The sequence below is a fragment of the Thermobia domestica genome, chromosome 3 (assembly GCF_964235325.1).
Source record: "Thermobia domestica chromosome 3, izTheDome1.hap1.1, whole genome shotgun sequence".
Lineage (NCBI taxonomy): Eukaryota > Metazoa > Arthropoda > Insecta > Zygentoma > Lepismatidae > Thermobia > Thermobia domestica.
The window spans coordinates 74,107,509-74,112,826 of record NC_137456.1 but is presented as its reverse complement, the minus strand read 5'-3'; the positions used below and the strand labels follow the sequence as shown (position 1 = coordinate 74,112,826).

At 33.9% G+C, this 5,318-nt stretch overlaps 1 non-coding gene across 1 annotated transcript; it reads left to right on the top strand.

The window, feature by feature from the left end:
- The first annotated feature begins 426 nt into the window (after positions 1 to 426).
- On the top strand, positions 427 to 499 carry TRNAR-UCG (transfer RNA arginine (anticodon UCG)). Its single transcript has one exon. It is a non-coding gene; the product is annotated as a tRNA-Arg (tRNA).
- The last annotated feature ends 4,819 nt before the right edge of the window (positions 500 to 5,318 follow it).

Here is a 5,318-nt window from a genome sequence, read left to right as displayed (position 1 = left end):
TCATATAGTCTATTTCCTTTTGAAGCAGTGCCTTCTCTAGTATTATCTGTTTTTTAATGCTTCTTGGTTGAGTATTCGAATTTTGAGTCCTTCCACAACAAAATTATTAAAAAAAAAAAAAAAAAAATGTCTGTAATGCTCTTCCAGTGAAATAAAATTATGCTTATCAGTATCTTCAGAGATCCCCTTGGGCATGTTTTCTTCCTGGGTAGTCTTAGCTCTTTAAAGCCAAATCCTGATATTCTGCTACTATTTAATTAAAATAAAATTATTTTCTTATGACTTCTTAAGAATTATAACCATTCAGACATTGGTTTCTCAAGGGTCTTAAATAACTTGAGAATTAAACACAGTGGCCTCCCTTCAACTGCACTCCGAGACTTACAAAAGTACTCTCATTGACGTATCCATGGCATAATTTTCCAGGACCGTGTGGCCTAATGGATAAGGCGTCGGACTTCGGATCCGAAGATTGCAGGTTCGAGTCCTGTCACGGTCGAGTGTTTCTTTTTACATTGTAAGAATTTCTTGTTTTAGAATACTACAGAGCTACAGATGGTTATCTAAATAATGGAAGCGCGAATAAAATCCAACATTCCATATTAACATTGATATGAGACAAAACGGTAGAAAAAAAAATCATAGATGATTTCCAGAGGACAGTCTGTTTGCTTGTTGAAGTGTATAGACGTGTCTTTGCTCTGTGCAACAAGCCTTGGCGCTGTTTAATTTTAGCGTTTTCTTACTTACCAATCACCCTTGCTATTATTACTTTTTTCTGTTTGTTGTTGTGACTGAATTTGCTTTGAATGAATCATGTCATTAAAAAGGGTAAATACCTTAAAATATGATTTTGGTAATATTTCGTAACGACCAAGTACATTGAATTTGCACCAGTGGCTTAGTGATAATTTCAAGTTCTCTGTTGATGATGTCCTAAGCATAGAAATAGATGTTTATTGTAAGTTGTTGTATGTGAAACTTCGTACGGAAGACCTATGTGAAAAAGTTTTGCGTACTTCTGGTGGAGCTGTGTATTATACTGATACAGATGGCAAACATGCAATTCCAGTTTCATGGGCTGATGTTCAAATTATTACTGTAGTTATGTACTCCAATGGAACTTGCCGATTTAGAAATTAGGAAAGTTCTTGGTGAATACAGTGTTATATCTAACATCTCTGATGAATTGTATTCTGTAGATCATGTGTATCCAATAAGAACGGGACGTAAGCTAATACGCATGGAAGTTAAAAAACCTATTCCATCTTTTGTACTTATAGAAGGGCAAAAGTTTTGTGTAACATATCCAAATCAGATACGGACTTGTCTCAGGTGCAATGGGGCACATATGTATTCGAATTGCCCGCTTCGAGTTCCTAGTGATCCTAACAGTTATGCTGGAAAACTAGCTCCTACAATTAGACATAGTGACCCTTCAGCATCTCTTATGCTTAAATTTTATAGCATGCCCATTCTCTCTTGCAACAGGAATAAAACATCAAATACAGTTTCGTGCCCATCTGATCCTAGTATGCCTACTTTTGAAAAAAAAATCAGCAACTTTTAAATAATACAAATTCTGTGTGCGAACTGAAGTGTGTGAATTGTCGTTCTTCAATAGTTAAAATAAATACATCGAGTGGTACTATTATTGAGAAGTGAGATAACTGTGATCATGATTCTCAGTTGCCGTTGTCTCCAGCACAACAATCACACATATCAACGGATGTCCCTCCATCTCATTCTGCCAATGAAATGGAGAATGTACCTGATGAGCGAGAAATTTCTTCTAAGCTGAATTTTACAGAGTGCCGGTAATGGTCAAGTTTGCAACTTGCCTGGTTCCCAAGAGCAAGATAGCTTGTCTGATAAAAGTATAACTGATCACAGTATATCTTCTCAATCTAGTGACATACACGTTGATTCTCCTATCACAGACTTAAATGAAATTACCGAAGAAACTTGTACTCGTCGTAAACGTACCAAACGAAATGAAATAAGTCAAAAACTGTTCAAAAAAATTTGAAACTGACACAAATATGTCTAGTATGCCTACAAGAAGCGGTGTTATGATGTGATTATTTATCTTGTATATTATATTTTAATAAGTTAAGCTATAGTAGGTTCAACTAGATCAGTTTCTCTTTTATTAATTAGATCAGGTTTACTTTATGATACTTATGTGTTCTAAGTTTTATCGAATTCATTTTTACGTTACTACCGTGCTGATTTTGTTAGATTAGGTTTACTTTATGATACTTCTATGTTCTAAGATTTCTCAAATTCATTTTTACGTTAACTACTATGCTGTTTCTGCTATTTTCTTTGAAGAACTGTATTCTTCCTCAGTGGTCATTGTGTTTCCTTGCCAATGTGATGTTGCTTAAAATAGCTACAATTAACATTAACAATATACAAAGCCCCCTCAAGCAATTTGCACTCTGTGATTTTCTACGAAATGAAGGAATTGATGTTGCTCTTTTACAGGAAGTTGGTATTGCGTAACTAAATCTAAGTCCATCATACATAGTTGAAAATAATTTTGACAATAGTGGCACAGGTACAGCAATTGCTTTCCTTAAACACGTTTTTCTTCTGTGTATTCATCCGTCTGCTCGCATCTTAAGTGGTAAATTAGGGGATATCAATGTTGTCAACCTTTATGCACCGAGTGGCTCGCAAGTTAGAATCCAGCGAAATTCCTTCTTTTCACAGGATGTAGCTCTTACACTAGAACCCAATGTTGACAAATTAATTATGGCAGGTGATTATAATTGTGTTTTAAGACCTGAAGATCAAACTCCAGGCTTTAATTTCAGTCATGCTCTCCAGGAATTAGTAACTGGACTTCATTTACAAGATACATTGATATGTCTGAGGCCGCAGGCACGTGATTATACACACTTATCATATCAAAGTGCATCGCGCCTTATCGTATATATATGTCTCCCCACCAATGGTGCCATGTATTAAACAAGTTGAAATTGTTCTTACTTCCTTTTCTGATCACTCTGCTTATATTGTAACTTTTTCTTGAACTCATCTAAATGCTAAACGAGGTAGGGGTTACTGGCAATTAAATACTTCGTTATTGGAAGATGAACATTTTTGTGCTGAGAATCAATCGAAGTGGCAATACTGGATTAGGCAAAGGAAATATTTTCCTACTGTTAGTGATTGGTGGCATAGTTACTTCAAACAACGATTTACTAGTTTCTGCCGCTGGTATTCCTCTGGAAAATCCATAAATCTTCGCAATTTGCTTTACTTTTATAACAGATGCTTAAGAAAAGCTCGATATACTGCTGTTTCTGACTTGTCCATGTTACCTCAGGTTAAACGTTATCAAGCATTGCTTCTAAATTTGAGTCGTTGACGTGTAGCTGGAATCAAGATTAGAAGCAAGGTCCCCTTAGTAGATGCTGATGAAGAACCATCATTATGCAATATCATGTACTTTGTGAGATGAAACGAGGCCAAGGCAAGTCGATCCATCACATCCGTGATGAGGAAGGACAACTTCATGACGATATTGCACCCATTAAAAGTGTATTTCTGACGTATTACTACAACCTATATAGTTTTTCTGAAGTTCATAACATGCCTGAGGAATCTTTTGCACCACCCTCTTGTGTTCTTGAAAATACAGCAAAACAATTTCTTGTGCGCCCATTTACTATTGATGATGTACGACAAGCAGTAATGACAGCACCTAAAAGAAAATCTCCAGGACTAGATGGAATATCTGGAGAATGGTATGTTAAATTTTTTCCCCTCATCGGTAAAACACTAACTGCTCTTGTTAACGAATATTTCAGTGATAATCAGTAGGGGTGGGGTGGGGATTCTGCGCAACTTCATCATTTCCAATAACAATCTAGCACACCATCAATAATAATAGCGCACCCCTAATAACAATAGCGCATCCCCCTACCTCCAAATAACTTCTAATCTACCCCCCTAATAATTTCTACCGCACTCCCTACTTCCCAAATAACTTCTATCACATCTCAAATAACTTCTATCTTACTCATAATAACTTCTAATGCATTCTATCACTAAATCTAGTTACAAAAAATCACTAAATCTAGTTACAAAAAATCACTAAATCTAGTTACAAAAGCAAAAAAAATCATTAAATCTAGTTACAAAAATCACTAAATTTAGTAAAATAAAATTACAAAACACTTTTATGATTTTACCATAAAAGTTAACTAAATTCTACATAATTACATAATAGTTACAAATTAGTATATTAATAGTTACAAGTTCGGATACTGATAATGGAATCGTCTGCTAACCTCGTTCTCTATAGGAAACAATGACTTCTTAAACTCTGTCCACTGATCATAATTCAAGCTGAATAGACAGCCGTTAATATCAAAAACAACTTGAACTTCGGTTTGCACATTTTTCACAATTACATTAAAGTTATTAGTAAGTATAAATTTCTTTTGAGGATCCATTCTATTCACTCCATTTTTTACTTCTGACAACATATTTTTGATCATTTTTTGGATTCACAAAACCGATCATCATTTGAAATTACATACAGAACTCAACAGTTGGATAGTTATCTTTTAAACCAGTGTATTTGATTTTTATTCCATCTTTAACGATCTCATCAATCATTTTATCTGTTAAGTGTTTTGTAAATCTAGGTGGAAGAAATACCTTAAACTCTTCACATTCAACTAAAATGCTCTTTCCAAACTTAGTTTTAATCTTTTCCATTTTCACAATCTTATATTCTGTATTTAATTCTAATTCTCTTAATCCAATAACCTGTTTTTGTTCAAGACTTCCAAGTTTATTTAAAAGTTCAATATGACTCGCCATCGTATTTATTATATTAAAACTTTTTAAAAATCAGTTTCTAATAGCCTCGAATTTCGTTAAGTATGTCATTGATTTTGTTAACAATATCTCTTACATTTTCATCTGTTAATTCACCATTCATGAGCTTAATTACATTAAGCTCATCTTTAAACAGCCGAATTCGATTCACCATATTTTTATAATATTCTTTCTTTGAAGCTATATTAAACCGTGTTGATAGGCCAGTGATAACAGCAGAAGCCGAAGCAAATGCAGTTGTAATAATTGAATACACTGTAACAGGAATAAATACATTGATGAACCCTGTAGAAGCTGATAATAGAATTGATAACGTGATAAGAGTAATATAAACACATTTTATTCTCTTAAACTTCCTTTTGTTTTTCATTAATAACTTCTCAAGATTTAATATAGTATCTTCAATTAACACAATTAAATTCTCACGTGGAATGTTATCTGGAATAGTCATTTTATTA